Source organism: Humulus lupulus, chromosome X (assembly GCF_963169125.1).
Source record: "Humulus lupulus chromosome X, drHumLupu1.1, whole genome shotgun sequence".
Lineage (NCBI taxonomy): Eukaryota > Viridiplantae > Streptophyta > Magnoliopsida > Rosales > Cannabaceae > Humulus > Humulus lupulus.
In genome coordinates, this window is record NC_084802.1 from 107967828 (window position 1) to 107981975 (window position 14148).

Consider the following 14148-nt stretch of genomic DNA (forward strand, 5'->3'; position numbering starts at 1 on the left):
TTTCCTCCCTTGACTATGACCATTGCTTGTTTTCCAGGTTGTGATTTTCCCTTCATGCCAATGTTGTAGCATTCTCTGGCAGCAAGTTGGTCTACGTTCATGGTGCATGTTTCTAATGTTGAGGGAAACTTCATTGCCAAGTGTCGGACCGAGGTGATGGTCTCAAAAACCATCAGCGTGGTCATCCCAAAATCGTGTTATACACAGCCAAGCAATCGATTACAATGAACTCAAGTATTTTAGTAACAGTTCACGTATCATCCCCTAGCGTAACCACCAGTTTGATTTTCCCTATGGTTGTTGGTCCTTCACGTTATAATCCGTATACTGTCGTTGAGGTCGCCTTAAGATTTGTTATGGACAATCCTATCTTTTCTAGGGTGGACCTGAAAAGCACATTTACTGATCTCCCATTATCAACCAATATCCTTTGTATCTGTCAGTTAGGGAGCTGAACAGTTACCACCAGCGGGTCATTATGTGGGAATTGAACATGGATAGCATCCTCTTCCGTGAAGAGGATTGGTTGTTTTTCCAACCGTTGTTGTTTTTATAACCATTGTTCTAGGATGAATTCAATGTCGTTGTGAGTTTTCAGCAACTTTATACACCTCTTTGGGGCTCCGCTACTCGTGCCCGCCAAATGAGGTCCTCCAAAAATAGTGGTTATATCTCCTCCTACTATTGGAGGAGGGTCAACTTGGTTCCCCTAATCCATCTGATTCCTAGTGTGACAGTGAGTATCCCGTGATCCGTAGGGGGAAAGACCGGGTAAAGCTGTGCAATCCCACATGGCCTGGGGAAGGTCAAGTGTGATGATTCTAAGACTGTGTAGGTATGGGACTACACAGTTGAAGAGGGCTTAAATGGATTGATGGGTACTACCTATATCAACAAGATGCTTTTTCTTTTCGGTAGCCCATCACTTTAGAACTCCAAAGTTAAGCATGCGTGACCTTGAGTAATATCAAGATGGGTGACCTCCTGGGAAGTTTTCCCAAGAAGCGTGCGAGTGAGGACAAGGCACACTGGAAAGACTCGTGTTGGTTTGTAGGGCCAATCGTCATTCCAGAAAGCACCCATAGTGACGTGGGGCATTACAAATGGTATTAGAGCCTTGACCTAGTCTGAAGTGTGGCCGAGGGGGACGTCAGACTCCTAAGGGGGGGTGATTGTGATAGTCAGTATCCCGTGATCCATAGGGGGAAAGCCTGGGTAAAGCTGTACAATCCCACATGGCCTGGGGAAGGTCAAGTGTGATGATTCTAAGACTGCGTAGGTATGGGACTACACAGTTGAAGAGGGCTTAAATGGATTGATGGGTACTACCTATATCAACAAGATGCATCTTCTTTTCGGTAGCCCATCACTTGAGAACTCCAAAGTTAAGCGTGCTTGACCTGGAGTAATCTCAGGATGGGTTACCTCCTGGGAAGTTTTCCCAAGAAGTTTGCGAGTGAGGACAAAGCACATTGGAAAGAATCGTGTTGGTTTGTAGGGCCAATCGTCATTCCGGAAAGCACCCATAGTGACGTGGGGCATTACACCTAGGCTAACCTATCTGAGTTTCCAAAGCTAGACGAGAATTCTTCCCAGCTGATTTATTGGGAGCAACTCGGTTTCGGGCATACTGGGCTAACGGTCCACCCCGAATGAGAGTTTCGATTTCATCCTTCAATTGTTGGCAATCATCAGTTTATGGCCGATGTCATTGTGATATCGAAAAAACTTAGAGGGTTCTCTCTAACCCATCTGGTGCCTTAATGGCTCTGTTTTCTTCCACGGAAGGCGATTAGAATTTTCAGTGTAGGTGGCATAGATGCACTTAAATTTTTCCCTGGGCTTGTTCTTCTTTGTGTCATTCTGGTCCTCCTCACCATTCCCTTTCCTCTTATTGTTTCCCACATGGTTATTCTGGGTAACAGGTTGAGCCGTAGCTGCAACATTTGTCACTGCTCCAGCAAGCTGAATAGGGACCTGGCTAGTTCCTGCGACAGCAGATCGCGCCGCCTCTAAGTTTATCCATTCCTAAGCCCATGCCAAGAACTCATCTATACTTTTAACTCTTTTACGCTGGAGCTCCTGCCATAAATCGCCTCCTACCAGGATTCCCGTTCTCATTGCCATGATCTTGGAGCTATCATCAACGTCTCTAGCTCGTGCTGTAACATTGGTGAACCTGCTCAGATATGCCTTCAAGGACTCACTAGGTTGCTGTTTTATGTTGGCCAATGAGTCAGCCTCTACGCGAGTTTCCTTTGAAGCTCGTAACACTATTTTAAACTCGAAAGAAAACTTCTTCCACGAGCTGATCGAATGTTTTTTGCATTTTTTGAACCACTGTTTGGTAGGTTTGGTAAGAGTTTTGGGGACAAAATACATCTTAATTCAAATCCAATATTTTGGGCCATCATCAGCATATTGAACATCCCGAGGTGGTCGGATGGATCTGAGTTTCCATCAAATGCAGGCATGGTAAGCATTGTGAAGCCAATAAGATACAGAGTTGCTACAATGTTTGGGGTGAAAGTTTCAAGCTCCTCATCGGAATCACAATCATCAATTCCTTTTCTAGATAAGAGCTTCTTCATCTACTCCTTAATCAAGGCCAGTTGCTCCACGATTGGATCTTTGGTCTCTAGGTTAGCTGGGGGCTATTCACAAACCCCCATCCTATTGTACACATTTGATGGGTTGTTTTCCCTCCAAGTTCAAGCTTGGTTAGGTGGCACATTTTCATTGTCGTGTACGATAGACGGACCTCCCCCAACCTGAGTATAAATCATATGATAATTGTGAGCTGGATACCTCCTTTGCTAATTTAGATGGTCTCGTAGGTCAAGATGTGGATCGAAATGAGGACTTTGCATGGAACTCAGATCATTTCTTAGGTCTCTTTCAGACCTGCCTCCATCCTGGCTCCCCATGCAGTAACTTCCATTAGCAAAACTTACGACCCGCGGCTGAGATCGAGGACCTGCATTATCAACGTGAGCTCGTGGGATGTAGGAGTCCACTGATGGGGGAGGATTTCTCCTGCTATTCCCATGAACTGGAGCATCTCTCTACGAGCATGGTGGTTTTGGATGTCTAATCGGTGATGGTGGGTGTCTTATCAGAGAGGTTATCCTCGTCCCATCAAGTCGGACTAAATTAGCCCATCTCGGTTCTACCCTGATCTCCCGAGTTCTCTGTCCCTGTGGTTCTGATCACAACATAGGTGGATTCGCTAGGGAATTTTGTCTCCGTGAATTTGTCCCAGCTCACCTTATTAGGTTGTTGTGAAAATTCCTTGGAATCTGTGCGAAAGGCATGGAGCTGGGGGTCGCAGTTTTGACTGATCGACTAACATGGGGATGATTGTTCCTATGATGAATAGTAGGTTGAGCACTCCACTGATTTCGCTCTAAAGGTACAAAGCTCAAAGTTTCGGTTCTGGCAGAACAACTGGGATTGGGTAGGTTATTCTTGTGGAAACTATGGGACCCACTTTGCCTTTTTCTGAGGTTAGCATTGTTTGCAAGAGGGGTAACCGAGTCAGGACCTCCTCAATCTACCTGTTAGCCCAAGTAAGATGAATCCTTAATTGGGAATTCTCCATCTCAATGGCTGTTAGATATCATGTATTAATATTTGGTGGGAATGATGCTGAACTCCCGGCATCGTCTTGGCAAACTTGTTGCTTTCCGAGATGTTGCTGAATTTGTGGGCCATTTTGAGTTGGAATGGCCGTATGATGCACCTCTTGCCCACCAGGCTGCTACATTTCGTTGTCGTGCATTGATCGTGTAACCACCGCGATGAATGTTGAATGACACTTGTAAAGGATTAAGGAGTCTCAATAAAAGCACCAAACTGTTGACACGGTTTTTCACCAACGGTAGATTAAGAAATTGTAACGCCCTACTCCCTTAGAGTCGTTACTAAGTGAGTTTAAAACATGCAATTAACTCGCTAATCGAGGTTTTAAGTCAAAAGTGTAATTAAACCATAAATAGAGTCTTATATGGTGAAAATAATTCCATTCAATGAAAATCATAAAGCGTTTAACATTTAGGATCCCAAAATATTGTTTAGAAATATTTACAACTCAAAAATATAACTAAAGTCGGCTAAACGACAAAATCTAGGTTTAGTACAATCATCTCCCAAAAATACCCCTGGCTGTGGTAGCCAGGCAGGCCAAACATGTACGCGCTGCTTCACGCTCTCCGTTCTCATGGTTGGTCTACTTTCCCCATGCCCTTACCTGCACCATAGAGAACCCGTGATCCAAAGCCCAGCAAGAAAACTCACACAAACAGATAACATATGCATATCTTTCACTTAACACATAGTTAATCCTCCAACAGACTAAACATATACGGCCATGCTGCCCCAGGCGCTTTACAAGGCCCTGGGTTCGTGGTCTACACCATGAGAATATCCCAAGTATCCTTTAGTTTCTCACCCTGGCAACTCGCACTCCGCGTGCTAAACGCTGCTCTTGGCCCCTTGCTGTTCTCGGCCTTCACCGTTCCCGGCTCTTGCCAATCATTCACATATATGCACACAAAGCATAATTAAACAAGTACTTAAACATGTATTAACATAATCAATGGGGCTACACCCTGCTCTACGGGTGAAGCAGTTTTCTTACCTGTGTCCCGAGCTTCTTGAGCACCGAAATCCCGAGCACCATCCTCTAACCTGAGCCTTGCTGAAAGCCTAGTCACAACACATACATAGCAGCCTCATTAACCAATTAATAATCATCCCCCAGAACGAATCCCGAGCTCTTGGGACCTCCCGTTTTCCCACCGAAGGTGCGAAAGCATCCCCGAGCCCCCTGAGCCAAAACCTTAAAAACTCAAATTTCCCCTTCCTGAAATTAGTCTAACGCCGTGGCACAATCCTATAGGGGCCGCGGCTCCCAGAGTGGTTTCCACCTCCTGATTCAACATAGCATCGCGGCATGGAAGAACAGGGCTACAACGCTCATACACGAACCCAAAAAACTGGGTTTTTCCCAACATTTTTCCCGAGCTAAAACTCTTCCAAATCAATACCAAGGCACACCCAAGTCCCAATTAAACCTGAAACCCCAAATAAATAGTATGGCAACTCAAAAATAACAACAACAAGCCCAAACATACAATCAAACCCAAGAATCACCTAGGGGTTTAAAACTCCACAAACTTAAACCATACTTTATAAAATTTAAACCAACTTCAGAAATCTTAAACCACACCCGCAAATAAGCTTCAGAAATGCACGAAATTCTTACCTCAAACAGGGATTCGACCTTGAGCCACCTCCAAATCTAATTCCAAGCTTAATTCCCTTGATTCCTAAGCTGAACCTCACAATCACTAAGCCACACATCCAATTGGCCTATGCTTGACTCTAGCTGGCCCAATCTCAGCCCTGAATTCCTTCCTTGAACTCAAGGAAAACTAGCTCTTCCTCTCCTTCCCTAGCTTCTCGGTTCCCTCTAAACTTCCAGGAAAACTCTTGAATAAGCCTAAGTGTAGAAAAAACGTAAATGACTTACCCTAATAGGCTCTAAGGCAAAAACTTATTCTAAAACAAACATATCTCGGACCTATTTATTATGACTTCTTATGAAAAATTATATAGGTCTTTATTTATTATTAGAGTGGGTTTCTATACTTAGAAAAACAAGTCATCTTTATTTTCTAAGTGCGTTTCTAATCATCCTATATGACTTAATTCTCAGGCTCGAAACTTATCTTTGTTCCAAAGTTAACCATATTGAGGGAGGGCTGGGATCAGTAAAATCATTCCCACTACTAAGGCCCCTTAACTCTCAATAAGGAAACTTGGTTCATTGATTTGTATCCACCCTCACTGAACTTAGTCATTATTCATTTTATTTATTACTTATTATGATTGCGAAAATAAAATCAAACTCATACATGATGATAAAATAACATGAAATTAATTTGGAAAAAATAATTTTCACTTATTAGAATCATAAAATAAAGAAATAAACAAAACAAACAATGAAAAACTAGCTATTCTAAAAATCGGGATCTTCTACATCCGATCCTTCATCTAGCATATCATCATCTATCTCCTTATAATCATCGTTGTCTTGAGCCTCAAAATTTCCTCGGGGAAGATTCAAGAAGATCCTATGTTGTTGCTCATTAGTGAATTGAAACTCTAAGTCATAGGTGAACTTAAGTATGAGAGAATAATATCTTAGGGCTGCTTGTAAGTCATCATCATTATATATATTCTCCCATATTTCTTCTAAAGTTAAAATTGCTGAAGGAAAATCTTTTAAAAGCCTAATTACTAGGACATATTGTTCTGCAGCTCTCATCATAATTTGCTTAGACTCTTGAAGGTGACCTATCTCTTTGTGGAACAAGATCAATCTTTGAGTGATCCTTTCTAGTGCTCCTACGGTGTTCCTTGGCTCCCTTATTCTTTTTAAAGCCTTAATGGCTCGGATATCCTCATTGCTTAAAGCTCCGTTCATTCTTAACTGAAAACATAAACACTAAAGGTGTTAGCTATACACATAAGTAACATAACTAGTAACTAAAACACTTACTTGGCGGTCCGATTCGGAGCTTTGAGCGTGTGTATCGAGGAGAAATTCATGCAAAAGAACCGTTTCTCTGATACCAAATGTAATGACCCACTACTCTAGACTATTTGGACCATTAACGAAACTATACATAAAGCTTACATTTTTGCGAAAATACCATACTTTATTGGAAACTTGTAGAAATAGAGTTACTTTCATAAAATAAGTAGGATATGGGTACCCATTGTCTTTAAAACAAAAATAACTTAAAGTAAAAAGAGTTACATAGAAAATGCGGAAAATACATTTAAAACCATAAAAACATAAACAAGACTACATCCTCGAATCGAATAACACTCGGCTCCTTGACTCCATTCACCATCGATACACATCCTCTAAGCGTCACGAATCTTTCCGCCTCTAAAGCTTATTTCCTGCACAAAAACAGAAAGGAATGAGCCTAATGCCCAGCAAGGAAAATCTAACACATAGTCATAAACATAAACATAATTTCATAATAACGTAAAGACATATCATAACACATAATACACTTATTATAATGGCCATTATTACTTGGGGTCCCATAGACTAAACAAGCATATGCCCATGGAATTAGTGGGGTCCTACTAGCTAAGTAGGTCATATGCCCATAATCCATTTGGGGTCTTGTTAGTCATATGGGTCATATGCCCAAGCCTACAAACATACATACATTTATAACATATTCATAACATATCATAACATAACACATAAGATAACATAAACATAAACATATAGATTCTAGCCTATTTTCCTTACCAAAGTTACCGGGATATAATGGACTGAGTTGGGACTTTTGGAACACTCCTAAAACCATAATGAACATGAGTGAGTTGAAAGAAGGAAAGAGATGAAAAATGGAGTACAACATAATGCAAGTTGTACTACCTACATGGTCTCACAATGCCAATACAAACGTAAATTATATGCAATATATTTACTTACTCAAGGTTATGAAGACGTTTTCTTCATCATGCTCGCATGCTAGTCCATCAAAGAAGTCAACTTTTTCAGTATCATAACCGGTTGTATATCTGTATCAATTGGATGAACATCATTCAATAATAGTAACATATAAAAATAAAATAAAAAAAGTATAAACAACCATATTTTCTCATATATTTTCAATTAGCTGAAGAAACTCTATTATATGTTCGTATATCATGCCACCGTGATCATCGAACATAACACACTTAAGCATTAATAGAAGTTACATGCATAATGGGTATAGTACATGAATAAGTATAAATTATATTTGTGCATAAAGAAAAAAAAAAGGTTTAAAGTGCATAGTTATTCATGACTGAAATTAAATTCTCTTTGCTCAATTGGCAACAAAATAAAGTATACTTTTGTTTTACCTAAAAACTAGCGTGATGATATGGCGACGATCTGCGACACATGACATCTAAACAATGGTGCAACTAATAAAGGGTCTAGTCGATACTCGATCAACTGACAAAGAATCGCATGAAGATTCATCCTACAGCTGGACTAAACTTAATCAAAGTCGTTTTGAACAAATGATGACAAACTACCGACCAGGCTGGTCGATACCTACTTGACCAAGACTGGTCAATTGTTCCGGAAGAATTCCTCTGAATATGTTATTATGGAGATATTACTTAGATATTTTTTATTCTGAATGTAAATAGTATTACTTATTCATTATTTTATTACAGTATTTTACGCAATTCATGAGAGGCCCACGACCCATTTTGTAAGTTCCTAAGCCAATAAATAGAGAGCTTAGTGAATCATTATTTTTGAGGGACTAATATTCTAGAGAGAGAAACTATCATACTTTTAAACACCAATCATTGTATTTTCTTAGGGTGACAAAACTCAGTTGACACAGGCTCATCTGATCGTGAGTTTGGGATATTCTATAGTAATAAAAGTATAAGTGGTGTAGGTTATTATCGATTCTCGGGGCCAAACCACTATAAACCTTTTGTGTCATTTTATTATTCTAGTTTAGTTCTTACTTTTACATCGTATATCTAACTCAGTGTCGTTAACCAAATCGGGGGTCAACATTTTGGTGCTTTCTTTGATAGCTGAACTCAAGAACACCAATAGCCAGTTACTAATCATCAACCATGCCGTCTAAGAAGACTCAAAGACAACAGACAGGCTAAGTGTCAAAGGGCCCAGAAGACCCACCTCCACCTCCTCCCCCAGGAGATACCGAAGAAGAATCTCAAGTGGAGTTGGAAGAAGGTTGTGAGGGGATGGACCCTGAAACCCTGCGAGAAGCATTGGGAATGATGCAAGATGAGTTAGCCACTTTAAAATCTAACCAGGAGAATGTGGCTGAGACAATGATCATGCAACAGATGGAAATTGACAGGCAGCGACGAGAGTTAAATGACAGACATGCAGAATTAGATCACCGACAGAGGGATGCAACCGCTGCCCTAGAAGCTGCTATATAGCTAGCTCAGGGATATCGACTTGATCATATTCCTCAGGCTTTTGAATAGCCTTAGAATCTTCTACCACCACAAAACTCGCAGCAAGCAGAACAACCTCAAGCTACTCAAAAATAGAACCAGCCACAAAAATCGGGTAGATGAGATGAGCAGTGTCCACCTTAACAGTTTGGTCAACATGGCGATTTTTCACTTAGGAAAAGTAAAGATGAGCAGCATCCCCGATGCCCGATCACTGATGAAAAGTTTTTGCGTGGCAGGGAACTAGAAAATATCCAACCAGGAAATATAAGGCAGCCTGACATAGGCTCTGCGGTCAGAGGACCTCTAACGCTTAGTCAACCAAATGTTCAAAAGACCAAATTGGCAGCAATATGGAAGCATACGTTGATGATATGTTAGTAAAACAAAGAAAATTGGGGGGGGGGGGGGGGGGGCACATCAGAGATCTCGAGGAATGCTTCAATGTCTTATAGAAATACCAAATGAAGCTAAATCCTCTCAAGTGTTCCTTTGAAGTAGGTTCTGGTAAATTCCTTGGATTTTGTAGCGAACCAAAAAAATTATTTATTTTAATTATTAATTGTTAAGTGTAAGAAATTTTTTTATTATTTGAATTGTTTGGTAGAAATTATGTGAATTAAATTTTTAATTGTTTTATTTTATGAACTTACTTGAGTTTTAGTTGTGTGCATTAAGGTGTATGATTAGTAGAGGTAGACTTGAGCACTTGTGTGTGGCATGCGCATGGTATGCATGGTGAGCATGTATTAATTTTCCATGCATAATGTATTTTTCCTTTTAATTATTTATTTAATATTTAAAGACCTTAGTCAAAGCTGCTTTGAACAAATGATGACAAAATACCGACCAGGTTGTTCGATACCTACTCGGCCAAGGTTGGTCGATTGTTCCAGAAGAAGTTCTCGAAATCTGTTATTATAGAGATAGTGCATAAATATTTCTTATTCTGAATGTAAACGGTATTAATTATTCATTATTTTATTACAGTTTGTTACACAATTCATGAGAGGCGCACGACCCATTTTGTAAGTTCCTAAGCGTATAAATACAGAGCTTAGCGAATCATTATTTTTTAGGCACTAATATTCTAGAGAGAGAATCTATCATACTTTTAAGCACCAGTCATTGTATTTTCCCAGGCTGACAAAACTCAGTTAACACAGACTCATCTGATTGTGAGTTTGGGATATTATACAATAATAAAAGTATAAGTGGATGTAGGTTATTACCGATTCTCGGGGATGAACCACTATAAACCCTTTGTGTCATTTTATTATTCTAGTTTAGTTCTTACTTTTACGTCGTATTTCTGACTTAGTGTCGTTGACCAAATCGGAGGTCAACAACTTTCAACTAATTCACTTACTATTGATTTAAAGCAACATATGAATTCAACTCTTTATTTTGCATTGGAAATATAATAAAGTTAAAATCACTTGATCACATAGAGCAAAATTAGTGGAGAGAAACCAAAATTGCAAACAAAGTATTCCAAATATCATATTATCATGTGCCATATAAATATAGGATTAACAACACACCATGGACTGCTTTTTCTCACTAAGCATCATGCTTTTTCTCACCATGGACTACTTTCCATGTCCTTGACTTCTCTGCCAAACTCTTTAATAAGCTTGAAAACTCAACAATTAAGGTCTTCCATTTCTTAAAGAAAAGACTTGTAAACTGCCACAACAAGATGCAAAAGGAGAAGACTTTATTGCTACTAGTATTTTCGACATTTTCAATATATGTATTGATCTCTTTATCATATTATGTAACAGATAATCAAAAGGAAATTATTAAACAGAATGGTAAAATAATAAAAGACTAACAAAATAGAACAATGTACCCCGACTGATTTCTAGAAAAAATTAAGTTTGGTTTCAAAAGATGAAACTACTTTAAGTATAGAAAGAGCAAATCGACATGTGTCGCTAAATCCACCAAAATCTTCAAATGCTACTCCATAACTATTAACTAAAACGAAAAAAGAGTACACCTGTCAAGAGCTGCTGCAAATACTCATCTGGATGCTCTTTCGTAGTTGTCAACAGAGAAAGAAATGCAACTTCTTTGTTGACTCGTCAGAGAGATATCCCAAACCCCAGAGACGTAGAGATGTTATTGTTATATTATTTATAAATAATATAATGTTAGATCAAATAAGTGTGGAAAAATGAATTTGTCACATGTAACATAATTTGAGAGTTATAAATAAATGGAAAAAATGTGTGTTGACCCTCAATTTAGTCAACAACACGGAGTTACTAAAAACGATAAGAATTATAAAACTGCGATTAGCGAGAACTAAAATGACACACTAATTTTGTAGTGGTTTGGCCCCAAAGATTAGTAATAACCTACGTCCATTTAGTATTTTTATTGATGTAGACTAAAATACTTGCTATTAGCGAACTAGGGTTCACTAAGTTTCACAAGCTCCGAAGTTGAATACAAAGAATCATGTATAAAATCACTTGTTCTCTCTCTGAATACAAAATACTGCATATGAAATAAATGAATCCCATGAATCCTATTTATAGGCTCAAGGATTTACATATGGGTCGTCCTTAACTTATGCTACAAGCATAACAAAATAGTAACAGAAATAAGGATATTTACATATAAAAGTAACCAAATATCTTAGGAATATCTAACTCATAACCGTCCTTGAATACTGGCCTCGGTCCTATGAGCAGAGCTGCCCGCGTATGTCAGCATATATTCTTTTTCTGCAGCTTAGCATATTCCTTGAGCCTATCGAGTAGCTCAATTTCCTCTTGACACTCTGGTTGTTGGTCGACCAGGTCTTCATCAATACCCAGTCACGTGATGTCCATGCATATCTTAAACATGCCACATCATCATGCAATATATTTTAGGGAAACATTTGCCCCCCAAGTTCATTTTAAAGCGATCAGTATATAATAAACTTATTCGACCAGAAATCCGGCTAACTCGTCACATTTGTCAGTACTTACTTTCTCGAAAAGGTAAGTAATCATTGCTCTTTCGGTTCCCCAGACACGTTTTGATGGTTATTGTGATTCCCCATGCATCGAAACCCTATTCCCATCATTACTTTCCATTAATTCCCCGAGCAGTATAAATTGAAGCCCCTTCACCCCTTTTAATTTTTTACCCGAACCTTCTCTCTCTTCACAAACGCTTCAGAAAAACCTCCAAGAAGCCAGAGACTCCAGTGCGATCTGAGGCATCCTCGAGCAACTTTAAGCAAAACCTTCATGGTTTCTTCCAAAATCCATACTCCGAGTAAGTTTTCAACCCCTACTCTTATTTTTTGTAGCAATCTTAATACATTTTGGCTTTAAATTACCTGCTTTTGTAATTGGTTTACATTGTTCTTGGAGAGTTTTTGGGTACATCGTGTTTAGGAAAAAAACACAGAATAACTATGCTAGAATAGAGATTTTAGGCAATATAATATAAAAAAAATGTTTAGAAGGAATATCGGGTATATTTACACTGATTTCAGGTCCAAAATTGAAGTAAAAATTCGATTTTGGGTATTTCGGGAAAACTGGGTTTTTCCCGCCTATTTTCAGAGTTGAAAAGTTTTTCTGAAAAAACATTTCATATTCGCTTTTTGATCCGTTTTTCTACCCTACTTGCTTGTTTATTGTATTTTTATCTGGATGCTGCTGGTCATATAAAAGCTTAACTTTTATACATGAGCAATGCTATCCTTGGGGAGGTGAGAGACTAATAGACAACGATCTTCTCGCTCTACTGTTCAAGGATCAAGAACAACCTTCTCTGCCTTTTCTAGATATTCTGGCATCACCCCCAATTCCTACGACCAGTCTTCCACAAGAACTTCCAAAGAAAAAACCAAACATGGGTCGTGTTAAACATACAACCCATAGAAAAAGAAAAACCACAGACTCACCTACCAGCCAGCCAGCAGCCAATACCGAAGGTCCTTCAAATGAGCCTCAACCCTTGAATGTTGCACCACCAGAAATACAACCCAAGGCCCATCCTCATGAATGCCCCCGAGCTAAGGTGCCCTAGTACATTGCCCCTCTGAGCGTCATATCGACCAGGATGGTGGCAAAGCATCGTAAGAAGTATGGGCTTCCTAAGATTACTTTATATAAGCCTACACCCAACTAAAGGGAAAACGTGCCCGGGGGTACCTATAGCGCCTGGTCGAGGTACCACATAGAAGCAGGGGCAATATTTCCCTTGCACGACTTTTTCTGAGGGGTGACCAATTATTTCGAGGTCGCCCAATTCCAAATAACCTCGAACAGATATAAAATACTTTCAACACTGTATATCCTATATAATCACAAAAAATGGCCTGTGCCTACCCCTCACGAGATCAACTACCTGTTCGATCTCAAATCTAACTCTGACCAATGCAACATGGGGTTCTACCAGTTCTATCACCAGGAATCCGGTTGCACATTCCTGAGTGATATGACCTATAAATCCAATGTGGGAAAGTACTTCCTCACGATTGACCTGGTGACAGACAACATGGCCTTCACTCGAGCAGGTAAAATCTTTAATCTCTGTTTGACATTCTTCTAGTTATTTTACATATTTTCCTTGTTCTTAGCCAGTTTGCATTGTGCCTAGGTCCATAGTACCGACTAGAACCTGTTTACCCAAAAAATAGCTCTTGTTGACGTGGCAGGATCGACCTACATGTGGCATGCACGTGGAAACTTTAAGAGAAAGAATCCTGTTCAACCATCAACCAGAGAGTTATTGATTTATCAAGCCTTACGCTTAGGTGCGACCAGTCTGGTCTCATACTTTCATTTACTTTCTTTTGGATATGCAATCTTGTAATATTTGCATTAATTATATTTTCTTTTATTACCATGATATGCAAGCCTTAATTGTAATTAAGGCTCATTGGCTCATGTAACCTTCTTGAGCCTATAAATAAGACTCAAAGGGCTCAAGGGATGGGACTTTTGGAACCTTTGATCTTGGTATCCTGAGAGAAGAATATAGTGTGATTTTCACCGAAGTTGTAATCTTCCCAAGGCTTGTGAAACTCGTGAACCCTAGTTCATTGATCACAGTGTTGGGATCCAATATCAATAAGAATACTAAGTGGACATAGGT